The following is a 17,402-nucleotide window of genomic DNA, read 5'->3' on the forward strand; positions in this document are numbered from 1 at the left end:
TTTTACCTCTTCAGATTTGTTTATGCATTAATAAGTGAGGTAATTTTACAAGTGAGACATTGTGAAAGGCACTGGACATGCAGAACTGACTACAAAATGGACCTTGTCCTCACACGACAAGCTGTGGTGACTCACAACCTGTAATAACAACACCAGCACTCAGAGTGGTTTGGAATTGTTTATAAAACCTCCATGAAATTCTGTCTGCTGACATGAAAACAGCATTCCATTCATTTTGATAGTATTCTAATCTCTTCCTTCTCCTACCCATGGCAGTCAGCGATGGAAAGAACATGCACCTACTACGTGCTAGCAGCATTGCTCCTTATTTAATTCACATCTGAAGAATAAGGGGGCACTCAGCCAGGTCTCTGAATAACGATTCTGAAAGTACCTATGAAATAGTCTTCTACTAAAATCAAAAGTGCCAGCCTTTCAGAGCAAGAGGTGGTTGTCTCTGCAAACTTCCAGCAATGCAGGTTGGGAAGCAGATCATATATTCTGCGTAATGCCACCAATCTTGCAATTTAAACTTGGAAAGATTGATGTGTATCATACAATTCCATTTGGGCATTTTATCACTTACTGTTTTACATTTGTGAAAAAAGCCCAGCTTCTTAAAAAATGCCACTGTGATTATCTTAATAGTTTTGAGTCACGTTGGGCTTTTTGGTAGTGGCTCTTGGAATCTATCAAAAGGGTGACTTTTTCTTACTTGAGAACACTGAAGTAGAATTTGGTGCCTCAAGTCCAAGTCAGAGGGTTTCAATGGTGTGGTGTGTTCTTCTGTGACAGGCCAGATCTTGAGGACATTTTGTTTGAGCATGAACGAGGCACTAGGAACTGTAATGCTGGCCAGAGACATATTTTTCACAGATCATACCAGCTACATAGTCCACATCATACTTAAAATATTATATGTTAGATCTGCTTTTGCCAAAATGTATTTTCTACTCTCTGCATCACCAGAATTGGGTTGTTTCAGGACACAGCCTATGACGTTGGGATTTTATGTAGCATTGTAACTGTTGTGCAGTCTGTGGATTTTAAACTTGGTTACTCTGTAGAGTAAGGGCATAGGGAACGCTGATGCAAAATACACTAAGGACATCTTAAATCCTCCTCGCCACAAAACAATATAATCACACATCAGGTCTCTATAAAAATTCATTCCACAGAACAGGGAGAGATCTTGCATTTCACATTTAGCTACTGCTGAGAATATGCTAAAAGCTTTTCCTCAGACAGACTGTCATTTCTACAAATGTCAGGCTTACAGACATGCCATACTCCAGAAACTCACTTTAATTTGGATAATAACTAAGAGCTTGTCACATGCTAAGTCACTGGAACTATTTTCTGTTCAATTCTGCAGTAAAGAAAACAGCACGCTCTCCCCAAGCCTCTTCTATTTCCCTCCCCACGTCCCACCATCAAAACACATGATTTCATATCACACGAAAAAAGTTTTTGGCATTTTAGGTCTCCTATGATACATTATTTTTTTTTTTACTACTTTATTCCTGTTATTACAGGCTTCTCTGCCTTGTTCTCTAATAGTGACTTCTTATTAGAAACATAATTCTTTCTCTCTCCTGAGAAATCATGAAATTGCTGTATTAATATTTATTCTGCAACAGAAAACAAGACATCAAGGAGAGGCTACGCCAGGGTCACATGTGGATAACGTGCAGAATCTAATGTATAAGTCATCAGTTTCCACATAGATTTGATATTTCTCTTATGACTTCTGGGGAAACTGGCTTGAAGATGAGCTACCTCCTCTTTCTTCCTGGGGATGGAGATTAAATAAGGAGCAATATTGATCCTGAGTTTGCATTTCTGAGAATTTTAAGGCTTTATGCCCTTAATTAAACACTGTCACTAGGGGAACAGATACTCCCGAGTTACAGGCAATTATGCAAGATTGGTTTTATTTACCACAAAGCAGTAGGTGGCATGTGCTTTAGGAATGTAGCCTTGATATTACTTCTCAATCCCTGGTTTGAATCTCTTCAGTGTCTTCAATGACTACCCAGGGACCATCTGCTGGCTCGTCGCCTATAACCAAAGTCTGGGTCTTGGGAAAAAGGGAACTACTGCAAATGGGACAGCCACCAGTGACAGATGGCATTCATAGGCCTTCTAGGTATTTTAAGAAGCCATTTGATGAAGGATCTTGGCTTGGCCAATGGATATTCTAACCTAGTACTTTGAATATAAAGTGAATGATGCAAAGAGGCAGAGTCAGGGACTCACCGCTCCAGGGCTGTGGAGTTGCCAGCAGCATCTTTGTTCAGTGGCCACAGTAGCAGCAGCCCCCTGAAGGCCAATATCAGGTTACACTGTGACAGTGGTGGCAGTGACAATGTAAATGTCATTGTCCCCAGACGGTTCTGAGGCCTGAATTGAGTGATGCTTCTGGCCACTCAGTTTCCTTTAGTTCCTAAGACTTAACCTAAGCCTTTAGAAGACTGACAGAGGTCTTTGAATTTTGTAAGACTAACTGATAGACATCGTCAACATGTCATGAGTAGAAAGGGAGAATCAGGGAAGCAATACTATGTGCATGAGGGACCATGGAAACTGGGCTAGTTTGGGTGGGCTGTTTCCTATATAGACAAATATTTTTTCTTGTCATATTTTAAATAACTACGGTTAAAACTGAAACACGCGTGTAACCAAAGTGCATGGCGGCCTTAACACAGACTGGCACTGAGACAGGTTTTGGCGTGTGTGATCAAATAATGGGGGAATGGGCTTCCAGAAAGCAATTTTCATGAGGCATTTTGTTGTTGCCATTACCTCTGAAAAGAGACCATGTCGGGGAAGGAAAGTGGCTTCAGAATGCTAAATACCCAAGGGAATCCCTAGTCATTACAACAATCAAAATATCTCCTCACCGATTCCCAAAGGCTTCCTTGAAGAAACTTCTATTCTTTTTCTCCAGCCCTCTTAAGACACAATATATAAATCCATGATGTTTAACTATTGCTCAGAATGATAATAGTTAATACCTATTGAGCACCGGTTCTATGCACCACTGGGCTAAGCCCAAAACCTACATTATTTTATTGATTTCTCTTAGCAAACTGTAAATTTCATGCTATTATTTTATTCCTCTTACAGCTGAGTAAACTAAGATTACAAATTTTAGGTGAGTTGCTTAAATCCACACAGCTGGCCAGGGTTTAGTGTTTATATCTGAATACAGGATGTCAGAGTACATAACCTGTAAAATGATCTTTAAAGAACAATTTACTTCATTTAACCCTAGTGGGGAAGATAAGAGCTGAAAAGGGAAAAGCCACAGAGCATTCCTTTCAGATATTTCTTGACTGTACAAATGCCTTTACCAAGACACACGCTGCTAACATGAGCTGGGGGTCCTCTGCTGGTTTGGGCTTCAGGAATCCAGCGAGGCATTGGAGCGATGAGAGTAGAACTGGAAAGTAAGAGTCCGCTCAAATCCTAGCTTTTCATGACTTTAGGCAGTCACTCAAGTGGCTTTGCTTTTATTTTTTCACCTGTGAAGTGGGTAAGGCCACATGAAGTTCACAGTCCTGAGACGTAGAACCTTAAAGGACTGAGACTTACTCGGAAGATTCTAGAATGCTCCCTCTCCTCCACATCTTACCTCCATGCCAACAGCGCTCTGGAATAGCACTGGTGGATTACAGTTTAAAGAGCTGCCAGCTGCTCTCTCTGATGAACATTAGGGAATCTTGAAATAAAGAGAGGGGACCAAAATCAAGGACATTAAAGGAAGTGGAGGCCTCTGACATGTAACCACAAGAAATATGCAGCACAGCCCAACTCCTAGGTTAATGTAACTGCTCACATCAAAGTTTATTTCCCTCAGCTCCTGTTACCCAATTACAACATGTCCAACTTTCAACAACAACGACAAGATTTGAAGGCATTATATTCCTTGCTTATGCCTCTGGGAGTCAGAAGAAAAAATTTAAACTGTTTCCTAAAACTGATATGAGGTCATTACTAACCAATCCCGCATCATTTAAGAAAATGCTAATATTATAACCAATCACAGTGAAGGATAAACAGTCACCGCCTTCCCACTACCTAAACTGCTTTGGAACGATCCACAGGGAGCCTCACTCCATGTTTTGGTTTGAGGGCTCCTGGTCCGTGAGCTGTCTTTGTGGTGTGTGCAAAATAAGCTTTTACTAATTACCCTTTTGGTAATTCATTGGCTTGAATTCTGTTATTTATGAATTTTTGATAAAGTTAAAGAAGTAAGTCTGTATCGAAAAAGGTTTCATCATAGATGGCTCCATTTATAGGACATTTTTAGAATAGGAAAAATTATGGAGGTAGTACATAGATCAGTTGCTGCAGGAGCTGGGGAAAGAGGGGTTGAGTACGTGAAACCCACAGGATTGTTTATTTGTGATACTGTAATGGTGGATACATGACACTCTGCATTTGTCAAAAGCCACAGAACATTTTGGCACCAAGTGTGAACATTAATGTATGCAAAAAAAAATCATTCAGAAGGCTGGGGGATTCTGGAGAGGGAATGAAAAATGTGACACAAGAATCTAACTGTCTTAAAAATTTAAGACATACCCTCGCTGAATGGAGTGAGGGAAAAGGTGTTAACCTAAAGTAACTTGGGAAATGAGGGGAAACTGACTAAAGATAAAAAGAGCCATGTGTAAGCACTGTGTTCTAGTTGACAAAGTTGTTTTCCATGAAGGTACAGCCTTTCTGAAAGCATTGTATATGTGTACTGGAATTGAACAAATAGGTAAGTGGATGGTGTTTCTCACTTTGAAATGGGAGTTAATAGACAGGCAAGGGAAAAGGCTAGAATGATCCATGTGCTAATAATGGATTAGAGCTGGAGGCATCAGTATGAATCATGTTAAGATTAATATAGATACAGATTGTTACATACAGAAATACTTACAGATGTGTGTATATACATGGACTAGTATACACACATTTATTTCCATACTCTGTCATCTCTCAGGGTCTCTAAAAAAACCTCAGTAGCAACAGGCACACCAAACAACCAGATCTTGGTTTCCAATACCATTCTTCAATAAGAGCAACCAGGGCTCACTGAAGAAATGACTGATTCTAGGCTGGAGCAGGGAATATGCAAGCTGAGCTAACAGACAGAATTTCCATTGACCCAAGTTGAAATTATTTGAATAGAATAAATCAAGTAATATTAGATGATAATAAGTTTTCATGAGTCCATAAGTGAAAAAAATAAATAAATGGGAGAGAATAGACAAATCAGTGCAGTCATATTCCGAATAATGTATGTGACTACAGCGCTGTCGATGAAGTGGAATACAATTCTCCATTCCTTTGAGGTGGATTCGGTATACTGATTTCTCTCCAAATAGTACCGTATTGAAAGAGGGAAAAGTGGGAAGCAGAACTGTACAGTATAGAAATGTGACAAACACCACTTCAGCCAGAGGTTCAAGGTTAACATCCATGGTAAGGGGTCGTGTTGACAGTATGTCCTCAATATAAGATGTGATGATAATAATGCTTTACATCTGTATCCTTCCCCTAAGCCCATTATCCCAGTCTAATTCTGAGAAATACATCAGATAAATCTCAGCTGAGGAACAGTATTCCTCCAGACTCAAGGTCATCAAAAACAAGAAAAATATGAGGAACTGTCACATCCGAGAGGGGCCTGAGAAGACTGACAACTAAATGTACTGTGGGAAAGAAGAAAAGATATTAGATAAAAACTAAGAAAAACTAAATAAAGTGTAAGCTTTAGTTGATAATAATATATCAACAGTAGCTCATTAATTATGACAAATGTACTAGACTAATGTTAGATATAAACAATAGAAAGAAGGGGGTCCAAAATCTTTCTATACAATCCCCAAATCCAAAATTTCTAAAAATAAATATTTTCAAGATTTAAAATAACTTTATTTGGTGGCAAAACATTACCTGTTTTGTAATGTAAAATGTAAAACATGGCCATCTTCATTTACCCCATTTTGGGGTAAATATGTATTTTAATTTGGAAATATTATTGTCTGATTGCAGCCTTTCCAGAAAAAATATAAAATATACTACATAAGTATGCTATTGCCTTTCTATAATCCAGAATATTTAGAATTCCAGAACTTGTTTTTTCCCAAGGGTTTTGGTAGTAATTATGACTCTTTAGGGTCTATTCCATTGGGTAATGTGAGAATTCTACAAGATAATTCACATGACAAGACTTAATCTAGTACCTCTCACATAATGTACATCCAATCATAATTTATGATTGTTGTCATAGTTGTATTTCCTAACATTCCATGAATTAAACAAAATTTCCTCTCTGTAGCCTGAAATCCTGGGATATCTCAGCTATCTGGAAAGGCTTGGGGGGATCTGGTACCCCAAAAACAAGAAACATACTTTTCCAATGAGCACCCATTCCCACTACTATATATATCTTCACTACGTGGACATTAGAGAGATGTTGGCTTGTGCCCCTGCAATTTAAGCTTTCCTACTGTTGACTGAATCTGTGTAGTGATGTGATTGATTGATTGAACTGAGCTGAGCTCGAAGATGTCTGAACATCTTGGCTTAATTTGTGCTTTTTTCCCACAAATTTTAATATACTTTGATACATCCTTATCCTAAATCTTTGAGGTAAAACGCGTGCTCTCTCTGCTCTTGTTTTTAGTGATATAATTGTGCTCTAGCATTTTTCCTTTCCCACAAGAGTTATAAGAGAATAGAAAGCGGAAGGAATCCATCTCTAGATCATCACCTTGTTCTGGTGATGATCCAGGTGGCACCAGATTTATTTTCATTTAGAGATAACCAAACCCAGTGAGGACGTGCACATTGTTGTCCTTTTTTAGAATCTGACTCAGATGCTTCCTTTGCTTCCTGTTTGTAAGCCCTGGTGGTACAGGGCACTTGATATTGACCCAGCACTCACAGTTATTGTCCAGTTGCCAAGAGTGCCTGACTAGGGGACATATTTTCCACATGTTTTTGACTGAATGTGGCTGTCCTGGTGTGCGTGATTCTTCCTGCTCTGAAAACAAAATTCCTTTACGATCACTCTCTTTTCTTTCTTCCTTTGTGTTAATTGCTTTCTCACCATTTTCTCTGGTCTTTTAGGGCTTCCTCTATTTGGGATTGGGCTTTGCCATGGGATAGAAATAAACACTCTGCAACCAGCCCAGACATTTTCTTTTGAGAAAAGAAGTCCTTTAGGGAATAAGTGTTGGCACTGACCTCATTTCTTCAAGACTAGTTAATTGGAGAAGACTGAATTTTCTATTTGAGAGCCTGTGCCCTTCAGACCATTCCAAATGAATTATAAAATTTCTGATTGCATTGGCCATGCATGTGTATTACAGTGATCTAGAGGTTATTTGCCTGGAAGACCAACAGAAGCCATGGCCATGTCTGCAATGGTTTTGGCTGTTGAGTGGCCACAATGGTCTTAGTAAGTTGTACGTGGAAATAGAGGAAGGAGCAAACTTGTGGGTTGCTCTTAGTCCAATGACCATAACTCTTTCCACCGTGTCTTTTAAAACCCCCTCTATTTGAGATTTAGGAGCCTGACATTTTACTCAATAGAGCTTTAACTTAAGACTTTGACCCCTCTTATAAGTTAGCATTGTTATTTAGAGTGAATGTGAGATCTGAAATTAAGTTTCAAAGAGTAGAGGGAAGTCAGACGAAGAAGGCGTGGGGGCTTGGGGTAGATAGCAGTGGCATTGCCTGAGTGAGGGATGAGGTGATGGAAGGAAAGCTGGGGACGTAGATACTGTATTGTAGAGTCTACACTTCTGAAATTACCTTTGTTATTTGGTAAACTTTATTTTTTCCCACTCTCAGTTAAAAAAAAAAAGATATCTATCAGTCATCTCAGCAAAACCTGTTTCTGAAAGCACTGATTATTTCCTTCAATGGAAGAAAAGAAAAAGGACCGTGACACACGTAATGTGGGCTGAAAATCTTAAATGTATTCAAAACTGTTCCAAAAATCAAATCTGAGTCTAGCCTTCAAATACGTGTTCTGTTAACTACCATCAGTTTGGACACATCTGAAACCACTTCAGTGATTTGATATGATTATTATTTAGTTTTCTTCTGTCCGTCATTGGGTGCAGAGAAGATCTTAGCTCTTCCCCTCTGTCTGATCCTAGTCTTCTCTGCAAATAAGTCTACCTGTGAGAAAAAAGAATTTCTGTAAAACGAAGAGTTGTCATCACTGCTACAATCACATAAATAGTAAAATTTAAAAAACTTAGTCAATTATTCTGATAATTCATGTGAAGGTGCACCTTAACCTTTGAAATTATTAGGATAATGGTGGCCATGGTTTTCATTTTCCAAGAATCGATAAATTCTGGTACCAAATATTATAAAACTTTAATGCTCTTTTCTCAAATTTAACATTTCCTGTCAAAAGATTTTAGATCTGCATTAAAAAATAAACCATATACCAAACCATATGATAAATTAAATTTGGTGATTTAAAAACTGAAATGTTGCTGTGATGGACAGATTGCTTAACAGGAAGAGAAAATTTGGCCAACGTAAGAGAGAGGTTCCGTGAGCATCTTTTTGGAAACAAAGCATCTGTTCAGTTGGTTTATTTTTCTTCTTTTCAGATCTACCAAAAAGTAACTTTTCTTTTTAAGTCACAATTCCAAGAGAGCTCTTAAAGACCCACATTTCTGTCCATTTGTCCTGGAAACACATTATTTTCAAAAGCTGAATGTCTCCTAATGTAATTACTAAACAGAGCTTCATATTGAATTTTGGAATTTCCCTTAATTTTTAGGGAAGATTCAGAATGGTCCACAAAAACCATTTTTTCAGTTTTAATTATTATAAAACATCTGAGTGCCAGGTTTAGCCCCCTTTGCTGCCACCTGTTGTTCTACCAAAGAAATGACTCACTGGAAATATTTCTTCCTAACCTAAATTACTCATCAAAATAATTATTTCCAACATTAAGAAGAAATTCTCCTTGGGATATTTTTTTCTACAGGGAATCTTCTCATCTCTAACAGTTGGGGAAACAGGTTTTCAAGAGCTCATGCATGACCATACAGAGATTTAGATTTTCCTCTTGGCACATGCAGTAGACATTTGAGAAGGTTGAATAGATAGAAACAAAGAAAGCCTCTGATTCCTAAACATGCTCATCATACCCCAAAGAGCTTGTAAGCTAATCTTTGCAAAGTGACAGCATTTAACTTAATGACAGCACTCTTAGCCCTGGAAGTCAAATTTAAATTCAAGATGCCCCTCTGCCCTACAATTGCTGTGTCTGGGGCACATGGTTAGAAATTGGAAATACAGGCATGGATGTAACATGATCCCAGACTCTGAGCTTTTCAGAATTTAAAACAAAAGACACTATGCTGAGAGAAGGAAGTCCCTTATTCATGTCAAAATAAGATATGTTGGTGAGGAATCAGGAAATCAAGCTAGGAGGCAGTGACAGAAGTCCTGCTGTGAAGTAACGAGTAAAAAGGAAAGTATTCATTATAGGAATGGAGAAGACACAACAAAAGAGGTAATTTAAATATTGAGACTTGGTGATTAAAAGGCTTAGGAGCAAGATGATTTCAAATTTGGATGAAGGCGGTTGGAAGGAGGTGCTGGCTGGCAGATAAAATGGTTTTTTAGCTCAATTTCACTTATCAGGAAATCCACACTACTACAACTATCTGAAATATAACCCCCCTCAAAAAACAAACCCCAATAATAACAAACAAATACAACTCAGATGACAAACAGTTGAGTAGCTCCAAAACAGTTATGACAAAGATATCTTAAGCTCTTACATTCTATCCAGATTAGGTTATTTCTGTCTCTGGCTAAGATGGTAGTAACTTTTATTTTAGAAACAATTTTAACTTAATTAAAATTTTAATGCAGGGAAGATGAGAAGCAGGAAATTAGGGTGAGGAACAAGGTCAGGGAAATCATTTCTGGAGGCAGACACGCTGGGAGCTGTAGGAGTCATGGCTGATGGTCCAAATTTCTAAATATTTTAGATTTCAAATTTAAAAAATTTCACCTGACTTTGTGTTTTAATAGCATCCTCTTTACCTTCTTCAGAATTTTTACCATTCACCTTGGTCTTAGACTGATGCTTCAGCCAGGAGAGTTCAATTTGGCAAGAGTTGGCAAGAAGTGCTGGGTTGACAGCTTCTGACCCAGATACTGGCCCACTGCATGACAATCAGATCTTTTTTTTGGTTTCTTTTGTTTTTATTTTTTATTGAAGTATTTTTGATTTACAATGTTGTGTTAGTTTCTGGTGTACAGTAAAATGATTCAGTATATATATATATATATATATATATATATATATATATATATATATATATATATATATATATATATTCATATATATATTCTTTTTTGATTCTTTTCCATTATGGTTTATTATAGGATATTGAATATAGTTCCCTGTGCTATACAGTAGGACCTTGTTGTTTATCCATTTCATATATAATAGTTGTGTTTGCTAATCTCAAATTCCCAATTTATCCCTGCCCCTACCCTTTCCTATGTCTGTGAGTCAGTTTCTGTTTCATAAATAAGTTTATCTGTGTCATATTTTAGATTCCATATTAAATATCATATGGTATTTGTCTTTCTGTCTGACTTACTTCATTTAGTAGGATAATTTCTAGGTCCATCCATGTTGCTGCAAATGGCATTATTTCATTATTTTATGGCTGAGTAATATTCTGTTATGTATATATATACCACATCTATTTCTCCATTCATCTGTCGATGGACATGTACGTTGCTTTCATGCGTTAGCTGTTGTAAATAGCGCTGCTAAGAACACGGAGGTGCATGTATCTTTTCAAATTATAGTCTTCTCTAGATGCCAATCATGTATTAACAACACCATAGCAAAAATAATGCAAACACTTATTTAGCATTAAGTAGGTGCTCCGCACTGTTCTAAAGCTTTACAGATGTTAATTTATTGAATCCTCCCCATAACTCTCGGAGGTCAATGCTATCCCCAAGCCTGCTGTACAGGAAGAACAGAACACAGAGATCACACAGATGAGGAGAGGTGCATCTGGGATGCAAATCCAGAAAGTCTGGGACTAGAGCACAAGCTTTTACACACTACACACTACACACTACACTATAGTTTCTTAGAGATGACAGCTGGTAAAGAGCTTTTCCAGAGAGAACAAGATTCTATTGGTCCCAAAGTATTCAAAGCTTGCAACCTGCAGCTATCTAAAGCTAATGATATTATGTCAAAGCTGGTATTTTGTGTTTAAACCATCCTTTCATTTATGGTAAAAACAGTCTACGCTATGGGTTATTTTCACACAGTTGATGTTGCAGGTAGATATATTAATTCAATGAATTAACCTGTCTCTTAGTAAATAGACCACACATCTATAAACTGATACTGTGCTGTTCTTGCCAAATGACCCTTTGTCATTTTCAGGGTTAATAAATATTTTATTGAGCACACTTTGCCCCCCAATTTCTGATTAACCTGTTGTATTTCTCTAAATAGATTTCACATACATTCTAAATGTTAAATTTCTCCTCAGATTTATGGGGTACCATATAATAAGGATGCGACAGAAATAAAAGGAATAAAAATCAGAACAGATTAGTACACAGCAAAAATTCATTGTTTCTTTAGTTTTTCCCTACTAGATTATCTAAATTATAAAACTGGTAAATGCTCACTTTAAAGAGGAAACTACAACACAATTTATTTAAAGAACCCATCTTTCTCTATTCTTCAGTTTCTACTCATGATTATCTCACATTAATAGGCTAGCCTATGAAAAGACAGGGGAAGAAGACTGGCAAGTAAAACACAAAAACACAATATCAGACCCATATCGAAAAAGCAAAAAAAATGCTCCCAATATTTGTGACACGTCACTCAGCTAAAATTCTGTGTGTGGAAGTGATCAGAGAGGAAAAAAGAAATCCACCTCACACATGTGCACACACTCACACTTGTCTTTCACTTGTATTTCAGGACTATCCCTGATAAGTGGCTTAGTAAAAACAGCAAGTCACCAATACATGCAGAAGGGTTCTATTTCCTTACAAACAAGCAAGCCATTATGTGTGTGTATATGCCTGTATATATTCATATTTGTTTAAGCAAGGTTAAAGACTAGGGAGGCTACACACTGGGCTGTTGGCATTTGTTATCACAAAGGGTGGCATTGGCAAAAGGGATCAGAGAGGTGGAATGAAGGCAATCATTAGCTTTCCTTGGCATATCTTTGTACTACATTGCTTCAGTTGCTACAGCAAGGATTTTTTACTTTTTAAAATTAAAAAATATAATTTAAAAGAAGGTTTCAAATGGGAAAATACTGAATAGCAAGCAATATGCACACAGCCTAATAGGTGTGTCTTCCCACACTTTTATTCATGTTCTCAGACATACATACACATATATGTAAGATTTATTTCATATAAAAACTGAATTATATTATATACTTTAGTTTACAACTTGACTTTTTACTGAACAATACAACATATGCACCCTATCAGGACAATAGACACATGTCAAACATAACCTTTTTTAAAATGTATTTTTATTTTTTAAATATGTTTATTTATTTATTAATGGAGGTAATGGGGATTGAACCCAGGACCTTGTGCATGCTAAGCATGCAACTCTACCACTGAGCTACACCCTCCCCACCAAACATGGCCTTTTAAATAGTCACATCCTATTTCAAAGCTCTTCCATCCGTAAGAATTATACTAGCTGTATAGTACTGAGACAGGAGGAAAGGGGGCAGGGCACAATCACTGAAGGAATGACACAGCAATTGAGAACAGAGCAAACTGGTTAGAACCAAGATGGAGGAAGATTTGACTTCCAGTAGACCTTGAGCCTCCTAGCCCACACACAGGCGCCATGACAGTTTCAAGGCTGACCATAAAAGGTCAAAAAGTGGGTGGGAGGCCCAATTCCTGGAAATCCCTGCCCCTTCCCCAAAGTCGTTGGAATAATCCTCCTACTCATTAGCATATGAAGTTATTAAGCCCATAAAATCTAACAACTCAGAACCTCGTGGTCATGTTCTCTCTTGCCTTCTGAGATGGCCCGCATTCTGTCTACGGAATGTGTGTCTCTATAAATAAACTTGCTTTCACTTTACTAAGGCTTGCTCTTGAATTTTCCTGTGTGAGGCAAGAAACTATTTTCCAGCAACATTACTAAAACCAATGCTGCAATGCAGGTCCTATATGTATACATTCATTTTTGTGGATAAATCTCAAAATGTCTTTCCTGGGGCACAAGTCATAGTACTTTTAGTTTGAATAAATTTTGTCAGATTAATTCCCAAAGACTGTAGCAATTAATGCTCTACCAACATAAAAACTTTCCTGCATTTTATTGTATTATTTTAATTTAGAAAACCATTTGCCATTCACTCATTTACAAATAAAGATAATTCAGCTTACTCTTGAAAATTTATAAGAATTACTTATGTTTATTGTGTTGAAGCTTTGTCTAGGAGGTCTTAAAATAATTTTGAATTATTAGTAAAGACAATTTTTTTTTTGTTTTTCATGATCTAATGGAAATGGGTACAATGTTTCACCATTTATCACATTTGCTATTGATTTGGGATAAACTTTAACATGTTTAAGTAATATTTTTGTAATTAGGACTTTTATCAGGAATGAATTTGAATTTTATCATATTCTTTTCCAGCATTTATTGCTATAAGAATTCTATTTTGCTCTTTATTTAATGGTGGAATTAATTATGTTGACAGATTTTGTGCTGTTGAACACACTAATAACTTTAATAGAAAATTTAGTTATGAATCATTTCCTCTGAATATGCTACTGGTTTTGATTTGCAAATATGTAGAATTTTACATTGTCATTCACTAGTGAAACTGGCCTGTGGTTTTGTTTTTTACATTATCTTTGTCAAATTGTGGTGTCAAGGTTTTCCAACTTTATAAAATGAATTAGAGAAATTTCTATTTATTTTTAAACTACCTGAAATGGTTTAAATAACATAGGAATTATCTGATCTTTAAAGGTAGAAGTCAGCTGTTAAGTCTAGGCTTGTTGCCTTTTAAATTAGTAGATACTCAACTGTTTCATCATTATATGATTATTGATCCACTCAGATTTTCTCCTTGTGTCAAATCTGGGAGGTAATCATCATTTCCTCTTGCTGCCCCATATGGTAGCCACTAACTGTATGTGACTATGTAAATGTAAATTAATTAAAATTGAATAAAAATTTTTAAAGTTTACTCCCCCAGTCTTACTAGCCACATTTCCAGTGCTTCAAAGCTACATGTGGCTAGGGGCTACCTCAGGGACCATGCGAAGAGAGAAGTTCCCATCATTGAAGAATTTATTATTATTAGGCAGCGCTGTTCCAGCTGTTTAAATATGTTGTTAGGAAGTTGTGTGTCATATCATCTTGTAATTCTTTTAACTGCTACACTTTTTACACTTACATTCCTTAATGTAACTTTCTTAAGATTTCTCATTTCCTTATTCAGATTATTTACTTAATTAATCATCAAAGAGCTAGATTTGTTTTTATTAATATTTCAATATTTCATTTGTATTCTATTTTAAGTATTTTTACTACTCCTCATACTATTTATCGTGAAAAATTCCTTTTCTGCTTATTTTTTCCTACTATTTTCTTAGATTAAAGAGTTCACTTATTTTTTAACGTTTCTTCACATTTATTCGGTAACATTACAGTGGTTTTAGTACTTAAATTTTACTTTATCCATCTTTTCCATTACTTTATTCCTCTTTTTATCTTACTTTACTTTTGTGGTCTTGGGCAAATTTTTCTTTTTTCCCTTTTACCCTTACTAACGGCAGAATTTGATTCTGATTTGATGCCCTTCCAGTCTTTACCAATCAAAATTAAACATGTGTTTTGAGTATTTTTGGAGTGTTAAATACACCCTTAAAAGCTGTTTCACTTGCTCTCTCTTCACACTTCATGTAGAGATAAAACTGTTAGAAAATATTTAGTTTCTTCCTTCCTTCCTTCCACTCTTACTCCAAATCCTTAGTTAAAACAATTTAGAATTTTTAGTATCATGCTATTATGAGACTGTCTCTTAAATTATGTCTTTTTATTTCGACAGTTCTTTTAAAATACATTTACAAAACCCTAGTCTCCATCATCAATGTAGAATTAATTCTAATGAAAGATGATTTAGAAAGTGCATCTTCTATCTTTCTTGTGTAATTGTCTCTCTGATAGTTGTAAAATTTTCTATCTCCTTGCATTCTAGAAATATTGCTATGATATGTCTAGATGAGTGTGTGTGTGTGTGTGTGTTCATTAATCCTGCCTATGCATGGTGAATTCTTTTGATATGGAAAACTTTTGTCTAATATTTCATCTTCCATCTGCACTCCACTGCCCTTCTAATCACTCGTAATATGTTCATTCACTCGCCCGAATCTGTTCTGCATGTTTCATGTCCTCTAACTCAGATTCCGGGTGTGTAGAACTTAACTTTTTGTTATGGCCTACTGCTTTCTTTTAATCCCCGAGAACCCTAAATAGCCGATTAGTGTACATCATTCTTTGTTTTTTTCCATTTTTAAAATTTAACTTTTTAAAAAGCAGAAACCATACTCATTAGTTTTAGGAAGTCTTTTTGGAGCTCCAGTTCTAGCTCCTGGATGTCCCATATTACTTTCCGCTTAAAGATTGTGTTTATGTTTTCCATTGGTTCTGTTTCACTGGAAGCTACCAGTTTTTGTTTCTCTAAATTGATTTCCCTCTTTCAGTAAACATTCTGTTGTTTTGCCTTAAACAAGTTCTATTTCTTCTTGTTGTTTATCTGTTGATGCCTTTCCCCAGGTGGTTGCTACTTGATAGGTAGGGCAAATGGGGCTGTTTCTTTTCTTGTGACTGACTGCAAGGGATGTAAATGGTACCTTTCCACTTGGGGTGTGCTTGCTGCAGTCATTTCTTTCCCGGCTGCCAGGCCAGGGCTCTCTGACCCGCTAGCATGTAGCCCCTCCAGTTCACTGCTTTCCATGGGTTGGTGGTACTCAAAGACCCACAGGCGGCAAGTGGTGAGAAACATCCCTCGGAGACCCTGAAGAATTCTGCCAGCACGTCATCGGCATTTGAGAGAGAAAAGAAGCCAGTTAAAGAAATGTTTTAAGATGTGGATTCTACCTGGAAAACAGATAACTTTCAATGTTCAGTAAGAACACTTAACTATAAAAATTGTCCATAGCTCCAAGTTATCTAGACTTCAAAATTTATGAAAGATACAAAAATATCATTTTACTCTGCTTTAAGTAATTTAACCCTCAACCTGTAAAAAATTTTGTTTCCTCATGTGCAGAATAAGTCTGGAAAATTCTCTAAAAGAAGGGTTAGGAATTGACCTTTGAAGTGAGACTAGTTATAATTTTAATGATTTGCTAGGCATGGTTCTGAAGATCTAAATTGGATGCAGCACATCTATTCACCATTTGTAGTCCATGAATAAGTCATTTAACCTCAACATAACAGCATTTCTCATCTAAAATATACAAAACATAGGCAGGGTTTCAAGGATTAACTGAGCTGACCCAGGACTTACATAACATACTCTTGCAAAACAGACTCAGAAATGTTTTTGCCATGGCTAAATTAAAAATCACAAGATCTCATGGTCCTATGAAGTTTTATTTTGTGAATAGCGAAAAACCTGAGATGCTAAATTTGTGAATACCATGGACCTGTGCTCTAATGCTGGTCTCACTTTGAGTTTTCAGCCTGTGTGTATGTGGCGTGAGTGTGTACAGACATGCACAATGTGGGCCAGGTGAGGATGGGATGCCAAGCCATGGACCTGATCAATAAAAACTACCAGAAGGTCAATACCGAGTGAAGAAAACATTGTGGAAACCCTACAGAATGAAAAGTCAAATTTAAGAAAATCCAATTCAAGCTTCCTCCCTGAGAAAGGAACAAGTATGGAGGACACTAAAAAGGGATAGAAATTTGGGCAAAGTTTGAAAAAAAACTATAGATTGATACCTATAATGCTAGAATGTTTTGCACCCAATATTTCTTCTTTTCTCCTGAAATTCTCTTTGTATTAGCAGTTCCTATCAGCCTTTGAGTGATTTATTGGAACTACTTAAATTTCCTCCTGGCTGTCACAGCCGAGTAGACTAATAGGCCCCTGGGAGATTAACCACGTCCCATTACATTGATTGCTTTTGTACCCTCGGTCTGGCAAAGATATTGGCATAGACTTCAGCAGGTAACAACCATGCACCTAAAAAGGGATTGGTGGTGGGGGGTTAGGAATGAGTGAGGTACAAAGATTGGAGCCTGGCTGAATGTCTTGCTAAAGATTTAGAAAATAGTACACTTTAGCCATGAG

At 36.8% G+C, this 17,402-nt stretch overlaps 1 long non-coding RNA gene across 2 annotated transcripts in view; it reads left to right on the forward strand.

The window, feature by feature from the left end:
* LOC123615789 (uncharacterized) overlaps positions 1-17,402 on the forward strand; it is a 160,442-nt gene that overhangs the window by 91,764 nt on the left and 51,276 nt on the right. The window lies entirely within an intron of this gene.

This window comes from Camelus bactrianus, chromosome 29, assembly GCF_048773025.1.
Source record: "Camelus bactrianus isolate YW-2024 breed Bactrian camel chromosome 29, ASM4877302v1, whole genome shotgun sequence".
NCBI classification, from domain to species: domain Eukaryota; kingdom Metazoa; phylum Chordata; class Mammalia; order Artiodactyla; family Camelidae; genus Camelus; species Camelus bactrianus.